At 45.4% G+C, this 25,312-nt stretch overlaps 1 pseudogene across 1 annotated transcript; it reads left to right on the top strand.

Annotated features, from left to right (window-relative positions):
- On the top strand, positions 1-25,312 carry LOC143628453 (uncharacterized protein At1g65710-like; annotated as a pseudogene). The gene is made up of 3 exons (XR_013152749.1): positions 1-24; positions 23,466-24,944; positions 25,015-25,312. The product of XR_013152749.1 is annotated as an uncharacterized protein At1g65710-like (transcript).

The raw sequence follows: 25,312 nt of genomic DNA, 5'->3' as shown, positions 1-25,312 counted from the left end.
ATGGTGAGACCCGTGTGTACGAAGGTTATAGGTTGCAGCTATCTCAGGGATACCTATGGACAGTTCATGGGTTCTATTCAAACGATCTATTGTAGATAAGACTGTCCACACCATTGGCATAACTTGGGAGTAGGAGAAGCCGGTAATATTGAAGAATTCCTTAATGAGTGGGGAAAATCGATACGAGAGACCGATTGAAAAAGGATAACAGAAAAAACAAACCCAAGTTTCGGACGAGAAATCAGCTTTGGATTTGGGGTCGTATGGTCTGACGACGGCCTTAGCGGGTAGCAAGCCAGAATTTTTTAGAAATTTGATGTCGAGATTGTTAAAGAGACACTGATCCTCATCAGTAGCAGGGATGTGACCCTGATCGATGAAATCCTCAGAGGTTGCGAAAGAGTAAGGGTTGAGCGATCGAGGGGTTCTTTTTCTCATTGTTGTTCGAATTAAACAAGAAGCTTCAGCGAATTAAAAAGATGAGGGAGAGAGAAACTGACCTGGTTATCAAGCGATGAAGAGAGTATTGTGATTTAGAGATTTGGGGATGGGTTAATTATAACCTAAAAGAACGGTTATAGGTTTTCCTCAATTCGCGTGCCCGCCCTTTCACGTCGCAGAGATATTTTCAAGTTTAAAATTTAAAATTTTTACAGCTGTCATATGATAACTATAAAAATTGGGGGCAATTGTTGGGAGCAGATTTTTTATCCTCGGGATTGATCATAACTTAAGGATTTCAACCTATCATGCCGGTGCAAATATTCTGAGGATTACACTTTGCTAATCCAATTGTCCTTTATTATTTTGTTTGTTTTGCAGATAAGACCACGTGTTTAATGTGCTAATAAGAACGTGGGTTTGCAACGGCTATTAATGAGGCTTCGTCAACTCAAACGTGGGCAGCAACGGATCATGGGAGACTTAGTCTAGGGTTTATTCCGGATTTCTCGGAATTTCAGTTGTACTCATTTGTTTATTTAAACGAGCTGATATGATCATTAAGAACACACACTTCACATACTTAGCTTTCAACACTCATTGTAACACTTAGTATACGGTCGATTATCAGCTCCACCACTTGTAATCACCCTTTTTTTGTTATTAATAAATAGACGGTGATAGTTTTCATCGTCTGGGGTTTTTTTGTGCCGGAGATCCTCACGATCAAGGACTTTTTCCCTCGAAATCAAATCATTGTGTTCACCCTATTTTTGATCAAGCACCCTACCTCACATACAAATTTGATCACAAAATTAGTTTGTTAATTTTTTACCGAAACAGTTTGTAAAGATGTTCTTAACTCTTTCTAAATCTTTTTCCCCTAAGCCATTTAATTCAGATAAATCCTTGGTTGTTTCCCCTAAATTCCTTTATACTTAATTTTTTTTCATCCCGCAAACTATTTTAGACACCAAAGTCCACTGTACCCTCTACCAATGGCCTTATAAAGTGAAAATGGTCATTTACCAAGTCGAATTTTGTGTCAGGCGCGCAATCTTCTCCTTCAGATCCATGACTATGTTTTTCAACCTAGCCAGGCCCATCTTGATGGCAGGCCCGTCTCAACGTCCTCGGAGGCCTAAAACTAACTAAAATGTTGAGGCCTTTTATTTTCTTTTCTTTATGCGTATAGCGTTAGAGAGTATACAAGAATTATAGAATATGGATGACATGCCGTGATAATGGATATGAAGCAATCATTCATAGCTTGTAGCTCATCATTGAGTTACTAATTCTAAAAGAACTCTACTTTCAAAATCTCATAATACATAACTTTTATTTAAGATGGAGACCCTATAAATCTGGAGGCCTAAAGCCATTGCCTCATTTAGCTTACCCACGAGACGGCCCTGCTTGATGGTTAAGTTCTTTTTCTTCGCAATCTTGGATTTAGGTTCAGGTTTAGCATGGATGACTCTGCATACTTCGTCATGTATAGCCCAAACCACCTTCTTTGATCCCAAGAAACCCTAGCCGTCGCCACCGAAATCAAACCCTAGGCAAGGTGGCGTGCCATTAACGTCGTAGCCATGTCCCACCTGTGTTTTCTGTTTGGTTTTGTTTTGTTTTGTTTTATTTTCTAGTTTTGCTGCATGAAGTTTTCTTAATCGGTTTATCTCGGTTCATATAGGTGTAGATCTGTGAAGAAACACTAACCAGACCCCGGGCAGATTACGGGTAACCTGGGGGTTAGATAGATGTTTCCCACGAGGGGTTAGACCCGGTAAAGATGGTTCTTCTGATAACCTACAAAACAGACACCGTGAGCTTGTCACTGAGAAGGGGGGGTTCCTCCTTGTGACCACCCTCCGGCGTGAGAATCAGACTAGATTGCTCTTTAAATATAAATGTATATTAAGAGATTGCTAGAGCAGATATCAGGTATAATATGATAAGATATGTTAAGATGAGATGGTCATACCATTTGTGGTATTTATAGCCGAAGGTAGGTTTCCAAGGAGGTGTGGCCGGCTGCAACAGTATTCCTGTTCCACCAACAGTGGCCTACGCACGTGCCCTGCTGGTAGTTGGTGGGTAGGCAGCGGCTGATAGTGACCAGGCCTGCTGTGTACTATTCCTTTTCCACCAACTGCCGGCTATGCACGTGGTATGGCAGTAGTTGGTGAGAAGGCAGCGGCTAATAGTGACATACAGTACAGGAGCATGCTGCTCGCCATACTGTTGTCAATAAGCTGTCGTATCTTTAGTCAGATCTTTTGCCCATACCTCGTCAGGTACAGTACAGAAGATCTTCCCGTATCGTACGGACTGGCTTATTTGGGCGGGAGTATTCCCCCTCCCGCCCTTGTGCGGGATTGTTCCCGGCTTTGCTCATTCCTTCAGGTGACACTGAGTGATTGAGAGCTAAGTGCCTTGTGCGTGTAGCCTTGCTGCGCGGGTGGCCTTCCCTGATGGCTTGTATCCGAAGCTGCGGGAACAGGCGGAGTCCTTCACCATTGGGAGGCATTTCCTGCGGGAACAGCTTGCGTACTGCGCGTAAGGACGTCACGTCTCTGAGCATGGTGGGTCCTGCGGATCCAGTTGGTTTCTGCGCAGACGTCCCTCTTCAAGGTGAGTCTTGCGGGTCCAACTGGGCTCTGCTGGGACCTACCTCTTCAAGTCCCCCCAGTCCAATGTTCTTCTCATGAGTGTTTAATAAAGTGAGGTGAACTTTTGGACTTAAGCAAAGGGTTTTGAAAAGGGTTTTTTAAGGTTTTCCATGGGGATTCTTCCCGCGGAAGTCCTTGTCACTTGCAGAAATTCCCGAGTTTCCTGCTTGATCTTTGGGTATGATGCGGGTAGGTCTGTAACCTCCTCGCAAGTCAGGAGCGTTGAGTCCCACTTGTGTGGATTCTCCATGAGGTTTTGGTAGTTTTGAACATAGTGATCAATTATGTTAAAACCACCAATTCCATCCTGGAGCTTCAAACAATGTAGTTCTCGACGTTCCCGCTATGCGGGGATGTTATTTCCGTTTCCGCAAGCATTGCCTAGAAGATCCTTCTTGGTTTCAATTCCCAGCGGAGCGCTAAGTATGTGAAGGGTTTTGCCTTGACACTCTACCCGCGCTCGTCTTACGGTTACTTTACTTCCAAGGTATTCCTGGCGTCAATTCCCTGCGGGTGCTAGGTATGTGAAGGGTTTTGCCTTTACACTGTACCCGCATATGTCTTACGGTTACTTGGTTGCCGAGGTATACTTGGCTTCAATTCCCTGCGGGTGCTAGGTATGTGAAGGGTTTTGCCTTAACACTGTACCCGCATCCGTCTTACGGTTACTTGTTTGCCAAGGTTTTCTTGGCTTCAATTCCCTGCGGGTGCTAGGTATGTGAAGGGTTTTGCCTTAACACTGTACCCGCATCCGTCTTACGGTTACTTGGTTGCCAAGGTATACTTGGCTTCAATTCGCTGCGGGTGCTAGGTATGTGAAGGGTTTTGCCTTAACACTGTACCCGCATCCGTCTTACGGTTAGTTGTTTGCCAAGGTTTTCTTGGCTTCAATTCCCTGCGGGTGCTAGGTATGTGAAGGGTTTTGCCTTAACACTGTACCCGCATCCGTCTTACGGTTACTTGGTTGCCAAGGTAAGGGGTATTTTCCCGCTTATTTTTGAATCTTTTTGAATTTTGAATTTTGAAATTCGAAGAGTTGGTGGAAGGATAAGAACAGTCCAAACCTCTGAAACGTCGTGCGACGGTTTCTTCTGACTGTGTCAGGACGTGCAGGAAGTTATGGTGACGTGACAGTACATGGTCATTCCAGACGCTTTTTTAGGCGCGTGGGCGCGATTTTTCGGGCGCGTGGCCGCGAAATTAATGGTACGCGTCCTGTCAACAGCTGTTGCCAGCTTGCTTTTTGCCACGTGTCATAGTTTCATTGCACCTTCAATTTCTCTCTCTTCCGCATTAAATGCATCGCATTAATTGTGATTAGTATATAAAGGGGGAGATGGTTCTTTGTAATCCACACTTTCACTCTTCTCTTCATCTTAAGAATGATTTCCGGCGAATACTCATCTTTCAGTCGAGCATTCTCTTGAAATCGTTTTCTTCTTTCTTTTGCAAGATGTCGTCTCGTGATCTCGAATCTACAGCCGATGACAAGAGTACTGCTGGCGAGTGCCAGTGTGCTCTGCCTGGCGATCTGTATCAGTACATCGTCAGGAAGTTCATGCTCGAGTCTCTCGAGCCTGAGTTTCCTGAACCCCACCAGACGGTGTATGATGCCCCCAGAGGCAAGATCGGGGTTTATGCTACATTCTTTGTTTATGGGAATCTTAGGTTCCCATTGACAAAGTTTGTTTACCGTGTCCTTGAGAGGCACGGTGTGCACCTGACCGAGGTGCACCCGATGGCGATTGCCAAGATTCGGCACTTCGAGTGGGTGTGCCGGATTCTGGGCATTGAGCCCTATGTTGACCGCCTGATGACCTTCTACACTTGGAGGTGCATCCAGGGGTGGTACACGTTGATAACCCGGATTAAGGGTTTGAAAATCTGCGCAACCGAGCGCAGTCTTCGCTCGTGGAAGCGGGAGTTCTTCTACATATCCGCTCGCACCATCCCCCTTGCCATGAAGTTCAAAAATGGGCAAGCACTTCCCAGCCTTCACGCCTCTAACTACGAGGAGGCGGAATGGTTTTCGAAGATATCCCGAGTCCAATCTCCGGTTTACCGGTTTGCGGAGTCCGGGATGGTGATGCTGGGGATGAGCCGGGTGTGGAAGGAGGCGGATGCGCGAAAGATTCCGATCGTCCTCGAATACGGTTCGAACTCTGTTCCTTACGGTATGCTTTGTTTCTTTTTGTTGATTCTGAATTTCTTCTAACTTTTTTCCTGTTTATTTCAGAGGGGAACGACTTGCAGTCGCTCCTGAACCCGCGGGAGGCTGACGGTCCCGCTCGGATGGGTACTCGCGCTCTAGACGAGAACGAGTTGCCCATCCTAGAACAAACTGCGGATCGGTTCGTGGAGGTCTACCCGTTAGGCCACGAGATCCTGAGCGCCAGGCGGCCAGGTAAGGCGCTATTCAACCCTCGACCCCTCAATGTTGAAACCTCTGCTGGAATTCCTCTAATCGTATGTTCTGATGAGGAATCCGCAGATGGTCCTCCGTTGGTGCGGAAGAAGAAGGCTGCCGGCGGGAAGGGAAAGGAGAAGGTGGCCTCCACTGCCGATCCGTCGCCTCAGTCTGATTCGGAGACCGAGAGCGAAGAGGTGGCGGGGAATCCCGATGGTGATAAGACCACCGCTCCGGAGGCTGCGACTGTCACCTCCGGAGAGCCCAAGAAGACGACGGTAACCGGCGCAAAGAGGCCGGCTCCATCGGGTTCGTCCCCGCCTCTCCGTACCTTTAGGCTCAAGAAAACTCGTAAGTACAAACTTCCTTTATCTTTTAACTTCATAGTTTAATATCGTTTTAACACTTATCTTCTTTACGCAGGCGTGGATGTTGACGCATTCCAGGGTGGAGCGCAGAGGAGTACCTCTCCGCCAATGACGGTAGGTTTGGTCAGCCTACCTGAGGCGTCGACCCAGGCGCCTGCGCCTGCTTCCGCTGGTTCAGTTGCTCACTCCTTTGAGCCGACTGTTCCTGCTGAGATGACGTCACCGCCGGCTGTGAGTGCGATTTTTACAGCATCTTTCACCGAGCCGGCGGTTACTATTGCTGCGGATTCCGCGGCGGCGACCGCGGCGGTTGCTACCATGCCCCCGTCATCGGCAACGACGGCCGATCCATCAGGTACGCATGGGGCTTCTCGCCAATCTCTGCCACCTTCCCATCTGCCTGACCTCTTGGATGGATTTCCCTTGGGTTCAGGTGATGGGTTCGGCGGCTATCGGCCTGTTATTGACCCTACAGGTGCGTAGGGTTCTTTTGGCCCTTTTCATATATTTTTTTTATCATCTTTTCCTAACTGCTTTATGTTTTTTGCAGTGTCGGATTCCAATGAAGTGTATGTTCCACGATGGAACATTCGCCGAGGAACAACCCTTCGCACCCCTGTGGAGTGCGTGGAGTGGGCTCGTCACGCTGCTCCCAGTGGTGCGTTGGGGGAAGCCATGGCTAGCTACCAGGAGGGTAGGCTAACCAATGAGCTTCGGGTTCTCCTGGCCCGGATGCAGCCGCGCGTCGAGCTGCTTTGTCGTGAAAACGACAAGTTAAAAGCAGCTCGCGTTAAAGAAGTAGCTCAGGCGCAGGCTGTTCGGGAGGAGAACCAAAGACTTACCGCAGCGGCTGCGGAGAAGGAGAAGGCCTTCAAGGCCCTTGAGGTTGAAGTTCAGGCCCGGCTCGAGGCCCGTTCCAAGGCTGCCCAAGCTGTTAATGAACAGCTTCGGCTGGCTAAGGAAACTGCAAGGAACGCAACCGAGAGGGCCACCAAGGCTGAAGCTGTTGCTGAGCCTCTACGCGTGGAGAATGAAGAGCTTAAAGCCAAATTAGAGGCTCTCCAGCAGGCTCATGATGCCTTGGCGATGGAAGACGCCAAAAAGCTCCAGGAGATCTTGGACCAGAGGGGGGTGCTTGACCATACTGAGCGGAAGCTAAAGGGCGTCGAAGAGGCTGCGGCTAAAGAAGTGTTGCTTGCCAACCTCAACAAGAGTTAAGCCGAACGCGCCCGTAACGAAGCTCAAGCTGCCCTCCAAGAAGCTCTGGTTGCCAAGGAATGGCTTCTTCGAGAAGCGTTGTCTCAGGTAAGCTTTTCATGTCTTTACGCTTTTCTTTGTAAATAGAAAAGGTTTTTGACACTTGTATATTTTCTTTTGTAGGTTGTGCATCGAGTCTTCACTGAGACGTCTTATGACGATGCTATGAGCGCAGCCCTCAACGCTTCTCACGAGGATGGGGAAAAGGCCGGCTTCCTGCTTGGTCTAGGGTTCGTTGAGAAAGGCATCCCGCCTTCCAACTTCCCTTTATTCGATGTAGATACTGAAGCTGTATACGACCAAGCAGTAAATCAATATGCCGCCTTCCCGCATCCGGTGGTGGAGAAGGTAAACGAAGTTGCTGCTGCTGATGATGGGCTAGCTATCCTTAAAGCTTTCCTTGAACTGTCACGCTCTACTGATGGTGCTGGTCCAAGTGGAAGTGGCCCTGAAGCCTGATCCTGAAGATCCCTTCCCACTGCTAGGATAGATTTAGCTTGTATAGATTTATTTTCTTGTAGGCGGGTAGTTACCCGGCCATTCTTGTAATGAATCATTGTGAAATATAAATCTTTGTGCGGGTAAGACCGCTATTTTCTCTGGATTCTTTGCTTTATAAACGTTATATGACTTGCATACTTTAGTTTAAATTAGCAATTTTTCAAGTGTAGAATAAGTTAACCTTTGAACGTGGTAGATAATAGGTTGAAGTTTTGCTTCCTCTTTCATGATTGTGCGGGTAGGACCGTCACTTGCACTTAGTAGGATGGCTAAACTTTACCTATATCTGACCTGCGTGTAGGTTTTCCTCATCTTTCTTGAAATTTCTAAGTCTTTAGGATAAGTTAACCTTTGAACGTGGCAGATAATAGGTGTGAAGTTTTGCTTCCTCTTTCGTGATTGTGCGGGTAGGACCGTCACTTGCACTTAGTAGGATGGCTAAACTTTACCTATATCTGACCTGCGTGTAGGTTTTCCTCTTCCTTTTGTTAGAAATTCTCTTGAATAAGTTAACCGTTCGACGCGCGGTTGTCAATAGGTTAGTGTTCAGTTTCCTCTATCATGATTCATGCGGATAGACCGGCACTTTCATTTAGTGGGATGACTGAACTTTTCCCCTTCAACTGACCTGCGTGAAGGTTTGCCGTTTTTTGGGTTTATGCGGGTTTTGCCGCCTTCCCCATGCAACGACTTTCCACGTAATTATGCGGTGAAAACCGGCATATTAGTGTTGAATAAATTAACCGTTCGACGCGCGGTTGTTAATAGGTTAGTGTTCAGTTTCCTCTTATCATGATTCATGCGGATAGACCGGCACTTTCATTTATTGGGATGACTGAACTTTTCCCCTTTAACTGACCTACGTGAAGGTTTGCCGTTTTTTGGGTTTATGCGGGTTTTGCCGCCTTCCCCATGCAACGACTTTCCACGTAATTATGCGGTGAAAACCGGCATATTAGTGTTGAATAAATTAACCGTTCGACGCGCGGTTGTTAATAGGTTAGTGTTCAGTTTCCTCTTATCATGATTCATGCGGATAGACCGGCACTTTCATTTATTGGGATGACTGAACTTTTCCCCTTTAACTGACCTGCGTGAAGGTTTGCCGTTTTTTGGGTTTATGCGGGTTTTGCCGCCTTCCCCATGCAACGACTTTTCACGTAATTATGCGGTGAAAACCGGCATATCCGTGTTGATAGTTCATAAAAGTATAAATGTAAAATCATCAGCGTCGATGTTTTAAGGAGAATCATTTCCATTAGAAGTGGCTCTTGGCCTTTTCTTTACAAATTTGGAATTGATTTACATGCAAACTGTGTAAATGAGCTCCCTTCCATGTTGTTGGGATGGGAGTGCCATCGAGCCGATACGCACCTGGTTCGGGATCTCGTGCTTTACGCAGCATGTAGTCTCCATATTGAAGCTGGAATTTTATTCGTGTTTTCCCCAGCTGGGGTTCTACACGCATCAGCCTGCTCAGCGTTCATTGCGCCACGAGGTGTGCGAGCGTCCCATCTCTGACAAATGCTTCGACCATGTCCTTTACGTCTATGCATTCTTCAGTGTTGTGGCCTTTTGTCCTGTGAAAGTCACAGTATTTGCTCCGATCAGCATTGTGACGATGTCGGATTATTGGAGGCTTTGGCCATGGGAGCTCCTCTGTGGCGAATATCTCGGTGACGCTTTTGGTGAGTGGCGTCCATCTGGAGTTCTGGTTCGACCGTACGTTATCCCTTCCGCCTAACCGATGTTGCAAGCCGGATGAGGTGTCAAAGTGTACCCTTGACTGCCAAATGCCTAGCTTTCGCTTTTTGTTTAATCGGGCGGTAAGGACGTTGTCTTCCCTTGTTTTCTGGGTGTAGAGGTTTGTGCTCTGTGGGAGATCTCTACCCAGTTGCTTCTCCGTTTCCGCAAAGCGTTTAGCTGCTGTCATGATGGCATCCCATGTGGATGGCATGCCATCTTTACCCGTTAAGGTGCGGATGAGCTCTGGGTCGTTCGCGCCCTGAATAAAAGCAGCGCGAACAAGATCTTCGCTAATGTTACCCAGACTTAGCTTCTTCGAGTTGAAGCGAGTGATGAAGTCTAGCAAATATTCATCTTCCTCTCGAATGCATTTGAGGATTGTCCATTGCTCCTCGGTATATTTTCTTTGCTGGCTGAAGTGTTGGCTAAACTTCTGTTGGAAGTCTGCCCAGTCGTAGATGTGGTTAACCGGTAGACGATCGAACCACGCTCTAGCAGCCCCCACAAGCGTCATTTGGAACATGTAACACCACGTAGGTTCCGTCCAACTACTAACGGTTGCCCCCGCTATGAATCTGTTCAAATGATCATCTGGGTCAGATATACCATCATATGTGCCTATGCTTGACATTTGTTTGGCACTTTTTGGGGCGATTGCTTCCGCAATGTCCCTTGCAAATTTGGACGTTCCCGCATTTGCAACGTTTGGTCTGAATGTTTTGGAGAAGTCACGTGGACTTCCACCTGTGTTTATTGGTTTGAAGGCTTCTCCAAAATGCCTTCTCGATTGGGAGTCCGTTTCCTTACGCTTCCCTTTTGCCCTATGGCGAGGGTTCGCGTCGGAGTCGGATTCCTCCGAGTCATCGTCCAAGTATTCTTCGAATTCGTCAGCCTGTTGGACGGAACGCAAGCGTTCGTCCAACTCAGCTTGGAATTCCTTCTGACGTGCCTCCGCCCATGCCTTAACTTCATCGAGTGTTTGGCGGGGGAGCCTTCGTTTCTCTAACTGGGTATCGGTGAATCCCAGTGAGCGATTATTTACTGCACTTGCCCCAGCTTGGGTAACTGGGGTAGTGTTTGTAAAATTTACTTCACTTGCCCCGGCTTGGGTAACCGGGGTAGTGTTTGTAAAGACTGTGTAGCCGGTATTCCCCCCAGTAGCTGGGGTTGTGGTTACCGGAGTTTCTTTAACCATCTTAGAAGTTTGAAAAAACTGGAGAAAAATGTTCTAGCTTTATGCACGGATGGCGCCAATGAAGAAACACTAACCAGACCCCGGGCAGATTACGGGTAACCTGGGGGTTAGATAGATGTTTCCCACGAGGGGTTAGACCCGGTAAAGATGGTTCTTCTGATAACCTGCAAAACAGACACCGTGAGCTTGTCACTGAGAAGGGGGGGTTCCTCCTTGTGACCACCCTCCGGCGTGAGAATCAGACTAGATTGCTCTTTAAATATAAATGTATATTAAGAGATTGCTAGAGCAGATATCAGGTATAATATGATAAGATATGTTAAGATGAGATGGTCATACCATTTGTGGTATTTATAGCCGAAGGTAGGTTTCCAAGGAGGTGTGGCCGGCTGCAACAGTATTCCTGTTCCACCAACAGTGGCCTACGCACGTGCCCTGCTGGTAGTTGGTGGGTAGGCAGCGGCTGATAGTGACCAGGCCTGCTGTGTACTATTCCTTTTCCACCAACTGCCGGCTATGCACGTGGTATGGCAGTAGTTGGTGAGAAGGCAGCGGCTAATAGTGACATACAGTACAGGAGCATGCTGCTCGCCATACTGTTGTCAATAAGCTGTCGTATCTTTAGTCAGATCTTTTGCCCATACCTCGTCAGGTACAGTACAGAAGATCTTCCCGTATCGTACGGACTGGCTTATTTGGGCGGGAGTATTCCCCCTCCCGCCCTTGTGCGGGATTGTTCCCGGCTTTGCTCATTCCTTCAGGTGACACTGAGTGATTGAGAGCTAAGTGCCTTGTGCGTGTAGCCTTGCTGCGCGGGTGGCCTTCCCTGATGGCTTGTATCCGAAGCTGCGGGAACAGGCGGAGTCCTTCACCATTGGGAGGCATTTCCTGCGGGAACAGCTTGCGTACTGCGCGTAAGGACGTCACGTCTCTGAGCATGGTGGGTCCTGCGGATCCAGTTGGTTTCTGCGCAGACGTCCCTCTTCAAGGTGAGTCTTGCGGGTCCAACTGGGCTCTGCTTGGACCTACCTCTTCAATCTGAGAAGCCTAAACTTCTATGAAAAAGAAGTATGTAGGTAAAAACTGCAAGCACCGATGAAGGGTTGGTTTTGCTCGTGGGATTGCTGGCAATCTTGAGGTTTTTAACTTTTTGTTTAGAAAAACTTTCAAAGGTAAAATAAGGTAACAAAAAATGATTTCTTATTAATGGAGGAATAAAATAGAATAAAAAAGAACATGAGAGATCTTAGATGATGACCGAAAAAGCAATAGCGTATAGGAGTCCCAAGGGCAGGACGAAAAGCAGAAAAAAAGAAATAGGCAAGAATTATGAGGCTGAAACCCCATGTAGATAAAAGTTAAATAGTTGATTGGTTAGTGCTGAGCAATCCATTAGAATATATAGTGAACGAAATGCAAGCTCTAAATACCTAATGGGCCAGTGGGCTCATAGTATAAAACCTAATGTCCAATAATAATGTGGATAAGTTGGTGTAGACATGCATATCGTGTGTTTAAACTTTATACAAACAATGGCATGGATAAGATGTAGCTAGACATGCATCTTGTATTCCTATTGCTATAGGTACACCTGAGTTGTTTATTTCCAAACCCTGCTTTAGAGTAAGATTAAGTATTTTTCATATAACGCTTCGGAGTAAGATTACGTATTTTTTTATCATATAATGTAGAACACTAATTTGGTAAATGCTTGTAGGAGCACATGCGTGAATGTCACGCTCATACATGTAGTAGAGCTACGAGTGAGTTGAGATTTGTTGAAAAATAAGTATATGACTTGTCTCAACCAAGAATAACTTGAAGACTTGTCAGGATTGTGAACGAGGAACATCCATGTGGACCATGTCACAATTAAGTATTAACCTCTTGTTTGCCACACCACATTTTTGGTGGCATACTGGTGGTAGCCTGGTCTATGCTTTTAACCAGTCTATGCGTGGCTTTGACTAGTGCCGTTTGGACCAACATGGTTTGGTGTAACAAGGCTCCGACTAACAAGATCTCATGAATAAAAAGGTTTTAACCGACACAAGCCGGTGAAAATGTGTTTATTCTTATTTTTGGCATGCCCACGTTATTGGTTTAGAAACAAGCATTCATAGTCACATCACTAGAAAATGACAATACAATAAAGAAGTCACAATCTCCAAATCAAACTCAATATCTTAAAAGGAAAAGCCACACTTCCAATTTTTATTATAGGTTATTCATGTGAACGATTTCACACAAATTGAACTCACGTGCCACTTTATATACTTATTACAAAAACTGTAAAAGTATGCTTACTTTACCTTAACTTTTTAAGATTTTGAAATCAAATGCCTTTTTAAATCTGTAACTTTTAAATCATATTTGAAACTAAACACTCTCTTTCAACACATAATAATTTATTTGGAACAAAAGTTTATGATGAAATATTGTAGTTTATAACAACGTATTAAAAAATGTTCAAAATATAATTGATTGATTAAAAGAAAGAATAAAATTGTCGGATAAAACAGACCGAGAATACTAAACTAAAGACCAGATCCACGACCCACATGCGATGCTGATTCCTTTTGCCTTTTCTATCCCAAGATGACCGTTGTATCTCCCAATTGTTTTTAAAACTATCAAAGTTACACTTACACCCCTTTACACTTCTTACCCAAAAGTACCGAAATTTTTCTAATTCTCTGCCTACATATCGAATTTTATAAAGCCAAAAGGAAATATCAACTACAAAAAGTTAATTCATTTAAAAATAAAATAGCTACTATTATAGTCTATAATCATTAAATGATTTAACAATGAGATATTAAGACATTCATCAAACTTTATATTTAAATTATTGTTTTTCAAATGCGTATTTTGATAGGCTGTAAATGGATCTGCTTATTCACATTAACATGTTTAAATTAGTTCGTGAATATGACAACAAAATATGCCATAATAGTTAACTTAATATTTATTATAGTAATGAACTATCTCACATATCATTCAATAAATCTACATTCCAGTTGTTTGAAGGCAGGGCCGGCAGGCTACGAGAAGGCAAAAAAAAAATTGAGTAGAAGGCGAAAACTTTTTTGTGCCTCAAGTAAAATAAGTATTTTGTTAATTTAAAAAATTTAATTTTTATATAGACTTATTTGGTTATAATTTGGGTTGATTAAACATGTCTCAAATGAGAATAAAACCCATAACCTTTTGGTTGGGAGTAATAACCATTTATCATATTGAGAGCTATTGGTTATATAATTGACTTTAAATATTAAATTTACATATTGTGTTTAATAAAAATACATATGACTTTAAAAAAAATTCGGGCCTATTGGGGTGTTGAGCCGGGAATCGTCGACCACCCAGTCCCCTAGGGCCGACCTTGTTTGAAGGTTTCTATGATAAAATCGAACACCTTTTTCTCACTAAAGAGTAGTATTTATATCGAAATAGAATATAAACAGGTAACAAGTTATGTAACGACAGACAAAGGTTAAAATTTAGAAGATAAGTGAGTTATCCTGGAAATATTAGATATATTTATCTTAAATCTCCAAATAAAATGATCAAAACGATAGAATTATGTGGTCATTTTGAAATTTATATAAGTTGAGTGGCATGTATAGAAGTTTTTAAAAACGTTACACCTGACACCCTTTAAGAAAAGAAAGTATAAGTTCGTTTATTTGACAACGGCTACTTTTCAACAGTCAAAATTCAATTCTAATCTATTCCTAATTTAAAACCCAACGACTATCAATCACATTATTATTATTATTATTTCTCCTTCACTAAGCTAAACCCTCTGCTTCTTTCACAACCTTCTTTACTAAAAATGGGTGCTTGCTATAGCAAGACTAGTTGTGACACCCAGTAAATTCCCAACCCCTTAAACTAAGTAATCAACCTAATAATTAGGTGATTGTGAATATTAAGCGCGCCATATAAGTCAGCGCGTGCATTTGTTATGTGCGCCCTGCGCGAGCGCGCCATATTAGTCAGCGCGTGCATTTGTTATGTGCGCCCTGCGCGAGCGCGCCATGTTAGTCAGCGCGTGCATCTGTTATGTGCGCCCTGCGCGAGCGCACCATGTTAAGAACCAGCGTGAGCATATGTTATATGCGCCATGCGTGAATGTTTTGGCTTTATGTTTTCATGTAACTTAACGTTATGTTGTCTATGGGTTGACCATCCCGCATGATGCTAAGGCGGGTGCATCCTAAATCGTTTATGCGCGTGCGGAAGGGAACTAACCTCCCCGCATGGCGGGAACATTGAGAGCTAGTTTGTCTGAAGCTCCAAGATGGAATTGACTTCAACATGACTGATCACTATGTTGAAATACCAAGACCCCCTGGAGAATCTACAAATGAAACTCAATGTCCCTAACTGCGAGAAGGTTACGCACCTACCCGCAGCAAAGAAATGTCCTTCACGCAGAAAGCTATGCGCACAAAGTGATGCGCACAGAACACTTAGTCTATTCTCCAGACATAAGGAGATTACTCCCGCCCAAAAGGAAACAGTAGCGTATTTCAGAGATTTTCCACTTTTTACTGTACACTGACAAAAGTACCTGAAAAAGCACACTGTAACACGAAAAGTCAACTGTCAGCCACCCTATTCTCACCAACCCCAGACCTGCATGTCCTGTCCAAATCAAATCAAGATCTTTTATCCACTCCTTCACTTTTAAGTAAACAATAAACAATAATAATTTCCATACTTTATCATCATTACACCTAGATATGAAAAGATTTCAATCCCCTAAAGCAAGGGATTGTGTTCCCTTGAGTTTGCCTATAAATTTGTAACCTAAATTATCACCCAAAACACACTTCAAAGAACTACAAACTTGCACTAATCCTCTCCCAAGCATCCGTTGTTTCCAGCTCCGATCCTGTTACTAGACCTTCGATTCCGAGGCCAACACCAAGAAAACCCGAATCTCGATTAATCCCTTAACAAGAACCTCAGGTGAGTCTCACAGCCCCTATTTTCACTGTTTTCACTATTTTTAAACTGTTTTCGGGGCGAGGGACACGTACTTAAATAATGTTTTATCATGGTATACTTACAAGCTATGCAAGCGATTATGTGTTTAAGTTATGTTTCATGATGAGTAATGCAAACGGTTATCTAAGGTTTTCGATGTATGTGCGCTAGAACTCGAGTAAGTGATCACTTTACCATTGGAACTCTAAGGGTAGGGACTGCTGGTTTGATCCACCCACTCGTAGGGGTCGCACCTCTTTGCATGGACGAGTGCCTAGTATGGTCATGGGGCAGTACTATGGGTTTGAGCCCGCTCGTAGGGGTCGCGCCTCTTTGCATGGACGAGCGCCTTGTTTTCCGGCACAACGTCCGCGCGTAACCCGCGGGACGGAATTATTGATTAGCTCGTAGTGGCAGCGCCACTTTGCATGGACGAGCACATTTTCCTGAAACGTTCGCGCGTAACCCGCGGGACGGTATTACTTATTTTAGCTCGTAGTGGCAGCGCCACTTTGCATAGACGAGCACAGTTCCCAGAAATGTTCGCGCGTAAACCGCGGAACGATTTTATCAGAATATGTTGATAGAACTATGTTTTACCAAGCATGTGTTTTAATGATGCTACCAGAATTATGTTTCAGAATGATTATGATGCAATACGATTTATCAAGTTGCAAAAACTTGTGAACTCACTCAGTTTATACTGATTCAAATGTTTTTACGTGTCTTTCAGGAGATAATTAGGTAGCGCATGGAGTCACACTTAGAGCACCTCACGCTGAACATCTAAACTAGCTTTTTGGAAGATTTTAGTTCTATCCCTTCGATGCGCGTGGTTGTTCCCGCCGCGCAAGGGGATATGGCTTGGAAATCTTCAACAATTTTATACTTGGATGTTTTTATGTAATTTTTAAACAATGTAATGTATTTGTATTAAACTTTTCATGCGCAATGAAAATCTTACTTTGAATGTTTGCAATGGCCCGTGCTTAAGTATCAATTCCCACTCGCGCGCGCCCGGCTGTTTCCGCCGCTCAGGGCCGGGTGTGACAAGATTGGTATCAGAGCCAGGTTATAGCGAACTAGGAAAAGAAGTTTTAACCTAGACTATAACCGTTGGGGAATCGCATGAAATATTTTTCAAAGAAAATATTTTCAAAAGAAACTATACACACACTTAGGAACACGGGTCACACTGTCTAGTAAATAATGATAACATTATGTGCTCAGAGTACATGCGCTAAGTTTAATATATTTCCACTCTTTTAAAGCGAGAATGCCTCCAACTAAAGCCAAAGGAATTACCATGACACCCGAGGAACTCGCGGAAATAATCGCGCAAGCGATTGCGACACATGAGGCCAGCAAGGCCGAATCAAGTCAGGGTCGTCAGAATGAGACCCCAGATCCCGAATCAGGAGCCTTGGACAAAGGATGCTCCTATAAGACATTCATGGCCTGTAAGCCTTGGCCATTCAAGGGAACCGAAGGGGCCATTGGGCTCTACAACTGGATTGACAAGATGGAGACAGTTCTCTCCATTAGCGGATGTAGTGAGAACCAGAAGGTCCTTTACGCGACCTGCATGTTCCAGGAAGCAGCTTCGTCTTGGTGGAAGCTTCAAACGAAAACATTGGGGCGAGAAGTTGCTCTCCACAAGACCTGGGAGGAACTGAAGGAGATGTTGATGAGAAAGTTCTGCTCTCGCGCAGAAATCCAGAGCCTACAACAGGAATTCTGGAACCACACCATGGTAGGAACGGATATCGACGCCTACAACAACCGGTTCAACGAACTTTGCCAGTTGGTGCCAGATATGGCAAACACGGAGGAAAAGAAGATCGAGAGGTATATTTTTGGGTTACCTCCTGTTGTTAGGGTTCCGCTCAACGCCGCAGCGCCTCCAACCTTTGATGAGGCGGTAGCGCGGGCCATCACCCTTACAAGGGATACGGTCCGTGCGGGTTTGTTAACTACGCGCGGAACCGAGCAGCGAACCTCTGATCCCAAGAGGAAATGGAACTCTCACCACCGAGGGTCCGACTCCAAGCAGCCACCGTTCAAGAAACAGGAAAGCGCAAGGGTTTACGCGATTCAGGCCGCGGAGCCACCACGAAAAGGATACAGCGGGCCTCGCCCATGGTGCAACAAATGCAAGTACCACCACGAGGGTGAATGCGCAAGAATCGAATGTGCCAAATGTGGCAGACCAGGGCACAAGACGATGAATTGCCGTGTCAGAGAAGCTGGAGCCAGTGACAACTGCTACGCATGCGGAAAGCCAGGGCATTTTAGTCGGGATTGCCCGCAAAAGGGGAACCAAGCTCGCGGGAGAGCTTTTGTGATCGGCGCAGGCGAAGCTAAAGAAGAGCCGAATGTGGTAACCGGTACGTTTTTGCTTAACGGACATTTTGCATCTGTCTTATTTGATACTGGCGCTGACCTAAGTTTTATATCTGCTGAGTTTAAAAACTCCCTAGGCTTAGCAACCAGTAGGCTAGACACGCCTTATACTATAGAACTAGCCAATGGTAGGCAGTTATGCGCGAACGAAAGAACTGAAGAATGTGTAATAGTCATGGGAGGTCACGGGTTCAATATTAATTTGTTGCCAATAGACTTGGGAAGTTTTGACATTGTGGTAGGTATGGAGTGGTTAGTCGAGAACCGCGCGGAAGTTATTTGCCATGAGAAGCAGGTTCGGATCCCACTGTTGAACGGAGAAACCTTGGTAATTCAAGGGGAAAGAAGGGGAGTTGCGACGAAACTGATTTCGTGCCTAAAGGCGCGTAAGTGCCTAAGGAAAGGGTGCTACGCCTTCCTGGCGCATGTAGTAGAGAAGAAAGGTGATGAGCGAAGAATTGAAGACTTACCAGTAGTGCGCGAATTTCCAGAAGTTTTTCCTGAAGATTTGCCCGGATTACCGCAGCCGCGACAAGTAGAGTTTCGTATTGATTTAGTCCCAGGAGCTGCGCCAGTAGCTCGAGCGCCTTATCGACTAGCTCCATCTGAGATGCAAGAGCTATCCAATCAGTTACAGGAACTATTGGATAAGGGTTTCATACGCCCAAGCTTTTCACCTTGGGGAGCTCCAGTACTGTTTGTTAAGAAGAAGGATGGTTCGTTCAGAATGTGTATTGACTACAGGGAGCTGAATAAGCTGACAGTCAAAAATCGGTACCCCTTACCGAGGATTGACGACCTATTTGACCAGTTGCAAGGATCCAGTTATTATTCGAAGATAGATCTACGGTCCGGATACCACCAACTTAGGGTCCATGAGGAAGATGTGCCGAAAACAGCCTTCCGAACTAGATACGGCCATTATGAGTTCTTAGTGATGCCTTTCGGGCTAACTAATGCGCCGGCTGTATTCATGGATCTGATGAACCGCGTGTGCAAACCATACTTGGACAAGTTTGTGATTGTGTTTATAGATGATATTCTGATTTACTCTCGGACCAAGGCCGAGCATGAGCAACACCTGAGATTGATTTTGGAATTGTTGAGGAAAGAAAAGTTGTATGCGAAGTTTTCCAAATGTGAGTTTTGGCTTAGAGAAGTTCATTTTCTCGGTCACGTTGTAAACGAGAAAGGAATACACGTTGATCCTTCTAAAGTCAAGGCCATCGAAAACTGGGAAGCGCCAAAAACCCCAACTGAGGTGAGGCAATTCCTAGGGCTAGCTGGCTACTATCGACGCTTCATTGAGAACTTCTCCAAAATAGCTCTACCTCTGACCGCGCTAACTCAGAAAGACAAGAAGTTTGTTTGGGGCGAAAATCAGGAAACAGCATTTCAAATGTTGAAACAGAAGTTATGTAGTGCGCCAATTTTGTCTCTGCCCGAGGGGACGGATGACATCGTCGTTTACTGCGACGCTTCACATCAAGGACTCGGATGTGTCCTTATGCAGCGAGACAAAGTCATAGCGTATGCCTCGCGCCAACTCAAGACCAATGAAAAGAACTACACAACGCATGATTTAGAACTTGGAGCGGTTGTCTTCGCGCTAAAGATTTGGCGCCATTACCTCTATGGTACAAAGTGTGTAATCTTTACGGATCACAAGAGCCTTCAACATATATTTGATCAAAAGGATTTAAACATGAGGCAACGAAGATGGGTTGAATTGTTGAACGATTATGATTGTGAAATCAAGTACCACCCTGGAAAGGCGAATGTGGTAGCAGACGCGCTAAGTAGGAAGGAGCGAATAAAAACGCTACGAGTCAAGGCTCTAAGGTTGACCATTCACGCAGATCTCTCTACCCGCATCCGAGACGCTCAGCAAGAAGCCTTGAAACCAGAGTTTGTTAAAAACGAATGCCTTGGGGGTATGGTTAAGAATTTGGAACTGAAAGAGAACGGCAATCTATATTTCGCTAACCGCATATGGGTCCCTCTCAAGGGAGGATTGCGTGAGCAAGTATTAAACGAAGCTCACAAGACGCGGTATTCCGTACATCCTGGCGCAGACAAGATGTACCAAGATGTTAAAACGCTGTATTGGTGGCCCAATCTTAAAGGCGCCATCGCGACGTATGTCAGTAAGTGCCTGACGTGTTCAAAGGTAAAGGCTGAATATCAGAAGCCGTCGGGGTTACTTCAGCAGCCAGAAATTCCCATGTGGAAGTGGGAACAAATCTCTATGGACTTCATCACCAAACTGCCAAGGACACCTGGGGGTTATGACACGATCTGGGTTATTGTAGATCGGCTAACTAAGTCAGCGCACTTCCTGCCGATCAAGGAAACCGATAAGATGGAAAAGTTAGCCAGATTGTATATTCGAGAAGTAGTTTCAAAACATGGAGTCCCAGTGTCCATCATTTCTGATAGAGATAGTCGGTTCACATCAAGGTTTTGGAGATCGTTACAAGGAGCTCTAGGTACTCGCCTTGATATGAGTACAGCTTATCATCCTCAAACGGATGGGCAAAGCGAGCGAACAATCCAGACATTGGAAGATATGCTACGCGCGTGCGCAATCGATTTCGGAGGTAGCTGGGATACTCACCTCCCATTGGTTGAATTTTCTTACAACAATAGCTATCACACAAGCATTAAGGCTGCGCCGTTCGAAGCTTTGTATGGGCGCAAGTGTAGATCCCCACTGTGCTGGGCTGAAGTGGGTGACAAGCAAATGACTGGTCCAGAATTGATCCAAGAAACAACAGACAAGATTTTTCAGATAAGGGATCGCCTTAAGACAGCGCGCGATAGACAGAAGAGCTACGCAGATGTGCGAAGGAAACCATTGGAATTTCAAGTAGGGGATAAAGTACTTTTGAAAGTCTCTCCATGGAAAGGAGTCCCCCGTTTCGGCAAGCGAGGAAAGTTGAATCCGCGCTACATTGGACCATTTGAGATCCTGGAAAGGATCGGTCCGGTTGCTTATAAACTCCGTTTACCCGCCGAACTCAGTGGAGTTCATGATACGTTTCATGTGTCCAACCTCAAAAAGTGCCTATCTGACGAAACGTTGATTTTGCCGTTGGAAGAGATTCACATCGACAAACAGCTGCACTTCGTAGAAGAACCTATAGCAGTAACCGATTGGAAAGAACAAAAGTTGCGCAGAAGCAGAATCAAGTTAGTAAAGGTTCAATGGAACTCGAGGCGTGGGCCTGAATTCACTTGGGAAAGAGAAGACCAGATGCGCATGAAATACCCACACCTCTTTCAGAACATGGCTTCTGCCAGCAACGTCTCCTAAATTTCGGGACGAAATTCGTTTAACGAGGGGAGAATGTGACACCCGGTAAATTCCCAACCCCTTAAACTAAGTAATCAACCTAATAATTAGGTGATTGTGAATATTAAGCGCGCCATATAAGTCAGCGCGTGCATTTGTTATGTGCGCCCTGCGCGAGCGCGCCATATTAGTCAGCGCGTGCATTTGTTATGTGCGCCCTGCGCGAGCGCGCCATGTTAGTCAGCGCGTGCATCTGTTATGTGCGCCCTGCGCGAGCGCACCATGTTAAGAACCAGCGTGAGCATATGTTATATGCGCCATGCGTGAATGTTTTGGCTTTATGTTTTCATGTAACTTAACGTTATGTTGTCTATGGGTTGACCATCCCGCATGATGCTAAGGCGGGTGCATCCTAAATCGTTTATGCGCGTGCGGAAGGGAACTAACCTCCCCGCATGGCGGGAACATTGAGAGCTAGTTTGTCTGAAGCTCCAAGATGGAATTGACTTCAACATGACTGATCACTATGTTGAAATACCAAGACCCCCTGGAGAATCTACAAATGAAACTCAATGTCCCTAACTGCGAGAAGGTTACGCACCTACCCGCAGCAAAGAAATGTCCTTCACGCAGAAAGCTATGCGCACAAAGTGATGCGCACAGAACACTTAGTCTATTCTCCAGACATAAGGAGATTACTCCCGCCCAAAAGGAAACAGTAGCGTGTTTCAGAGATTTTCCACTTTTTACTGTACACTGACAAAAGTACCTGAAAAAGCACACTGTAACACGAAAAGTCAACTGTCAGCCACCCTATTCTCACCAACCCCAGACCTGCATGTCCTGTCCAAATCAAATCAAGATCTTTTATCCACTCCTCCACTTTTAAGTAAACAATAAACAATAATAATTTCCATACTTTATCATCATTACACCTAGATATGAAAAGATTTCAATCCCCTAAAGCAAGGGATTGTGTTCCCTTGAGTTTGCCTATAAATTTGTAACCTAAATTATCACCCAAAACACACTTCAAAGAACTACAAACTTGCACTAATCCTCTCCCAAGCATCCGTTGTTTCCAGCTCCGATCCTGTTACTAGACCTTCGATTCCGAGGCCAACACCAAGAAAACCCGAATCTCGATTAATCCCTTAACAAGAACCTCAGGTGAGTCTCACAGCCCCTATTTTCACTGTTTTCACTATTTTTAAACTGTTTTCGGGGCGAGGGACACGTACTTAAATAATGTTTTATCATGGTATACTTACAAGCTATGCAAGCGATTATGTGTTTAAGTTATGTTTCATGATGAGTAATGCAAACGGTTATCTAAGGTTTTCGATGTATGTGCGCTAGAACTCGAGTAAGTGATCACTTTACCATTGGAACTCTAAGGGTAGGGACTGCTGGTTTGATCCACCCACTCGTAGGGGTCGCACCTCTTTGCATGGACGAGTGCCTAGTATGGTCATGGGGCAGTACTATGGGTTTGAGCCCGCTCGTAGGGGTCGCGCCTCTTTGCATGGACGAGCGCCTTGTTTTCCGGCACAACGTCCGCGCGTAACCCGCGGGACGGAATTATTGATTAGCTCGTAGTGGCAGCGCCACTTTGCATGGACGAGCACATTTTCCTGAAACGTTCGCGCGTAACCCGCGGGACGGTATTACTTATTTTAGCTCGTAGTGGCAGCGCCACTTTGCATAGACGAGCACAGTTCCCAGAAATGTTCGCGCGTAAACCGCGGAACGATTTTATCAGAATATGTTGATAGAACTATGTTTTACCAAGCATGTGTTTTAATGATGCTACCAGAATTATGTTTCAGAATGATTATGATGCAATACGATTTATCAAGTTGCAAAAACTTGTGAACTCACTCAGTTTATACTGATTCAAATGTTTTTACGTGTCTTTCAGGAGATAATTAGGTAGCGCATGGAGTCACACTTAGAGCACCTCACGCTGAACATCTAAACTAGCTTTTTGGAAGATTTTAGTTCTATCCCTTCGATGCGCGTGGTTGTTCCCGCCGCGCAAGGGGATATGGCTTGGAAATCTTCAACAATTTTATACTTGGATGTTTTTATGTAATTTTTAAACAATGTAATGTATTTGTATTAAACTTTTCATGCGCAATGAAAATCTTACTTTGAATGTTTGCAATGGCCCGTGCTTAAGTATCAATTCCCACTCGCGCGCGCCCGGCTGTTTCCGCCGCTCAGGGCCGGGTGTGACACTAGTAGTCCTACAAGCCCGTCTCCGCCTTCCCAACCCGAACCCAAATTCAAACCGAACCCCGAAAAACCCGAGAAGAAAAACACCCATGTCCCTGTTGTCGCTACAGTTACCGAACAAGAAGCTCCCAAGAAAGAGGTGTTTATCGTCAAGCATCGAAAGAGCCAGGAAACCGAGAGAAACCCGGATCAAGCAACCCGCAAATCGACTGATCGGAAGGAGAAAGTTTCTATTTCCAACCCGAATACCGACATTTCCCAATCGGGTGTGTCGATTGCTGAATCGGGGAAAGTGGTGGGTGCGACGGTGAGGACGTCGAGCTGTTCGAAGGAAGAGGTGGAGGCGATTTTGATTCAATGTGGCAGGCTTAGCCGCAGCTCATCGGATGTGAAACCCGCGGGTGGGGAGACTCCTACGCGTGGACGGAGGTATTCAGGTTCCAAGAGGAGTTTTGATTTCGATATGGAAGCCGGTTTGAAGAATGACGAAGACGAGACGGTAACAAGGCGAAAACCGGAGAGTCGGGTTTCGTCACCGTCTTCTAGACGAAGAAGAAGCCGGGAAAGGGACCCGCAGCAACAAAGATCCGGAAGTAAAGAAAGAGGAAGCGGGTCCGGGTCGGGAGGAAGGAGAGTAAGCAGATCCCCAAATCGAAGATCCGAATCACCAAACCCTAATTCCAACTGCGTTTCGGGTACCAATCGGCCCGGGAAGATGGTTTCCGTCCCCGCCACCGATAAGACCAATAATGCTGGTGGCGGAGACGCAGGTGGAGTGAATAGGATTCAAGTTAAGAAAAATGCTGGTGATGCTGTGTCGGGTGCGGTTGGCACCCGAACTGCAGCATCACCACGTGCTAGATCTCCTAGGACAAACCTTCGGGTCCTGAACGAGAATCAGAACCCAAACCCGCAGCCAGTAACACTAAGTCGAAGCAATTAGAGGAAAGCCGAACAATCTCCTTACCGAAGGAATCCGCTCGGTGAGATCGACACCAATGCGGGATCTGAGCAACTGGGCAGCAAAGTAAACAAAACCAACAATGTTAAGAACAGCATAGCCAAAGAAGCCCAAATTGTTGACGAGATCAAACCCGCAGTTGAAAATCCCAAACATACCCAAATTGTGTCGAAAACCCGGTCTTCGAGGCTATCTCGAGACCTTGAAATCTACCCGGAAGCTTTGCTTGGCCCTAACCCGAACCCGAACCCAACATCCTATGCTAGTTTGTTACTCGAAGACATCCAAAACTTCCACCAGAAAAGCCCGACCACATTGGCAGCCACCGCTGCAGCACCGCCTGCTTTCTCACTCCCGGCTTGTGTGAGCAAGGCGTGCTCGATAATGGAAGCTGTAGCTGACTTAAACTCCATGGCGAGCTCGAACCAATTTAAGAAAGAAAACGTTATGGAGTCCGAAAAGGTGGTTAATGATGATTTAATGGAACCAAGTTTGCATAAGTATGTGACTGTTAAAAGGGGTGGTGATGCAGATAAAGAAGAACTCGAGATTGAGTCATCAGGGAGTAATAGCTTTGCGGGTAGTCAGCAGTTGAGCGGTTGGATGTCGTCTTCTTGGGAGCCGAATTCGGGTGATTCTACTAATTGTTGGACATCAAATTCGAGGTCGAATGGACGAGATGAAGTGCAAGGTCAAAAGCCGGAGTATCCGAGGAATGGGATTGGGCGTGGGCGGTTGGGTGCTCATGGTAGAAGCGCTTACTCGCTGCCAAATAATGCTACTGTCGCTTCGACATAGTTTGCTTCTTGTTGGTTTGATTAGGGGCATAT

The sequence above is a fragment of the Bidens hawaiensis genome, unplaced genomic scaffold, assembly GCF_021521415.1.
Source record: "Bidens hawaiensis isolate Kalapana, Puna unplaced genomic scaffold, B.hawaiensis_p1.1 tig00004973_1, whole genome shotgun sequence".
Lineage (NCBI taxonomy): Eukaryota > Viridiplantae > Streptophyta > Magnoliopsida > Asterales > Asteraceae > Bidens > Bidens hawaiensis.
This window is presented reverse-complemented; position numbering and strand designations above follow the sequence as displayed.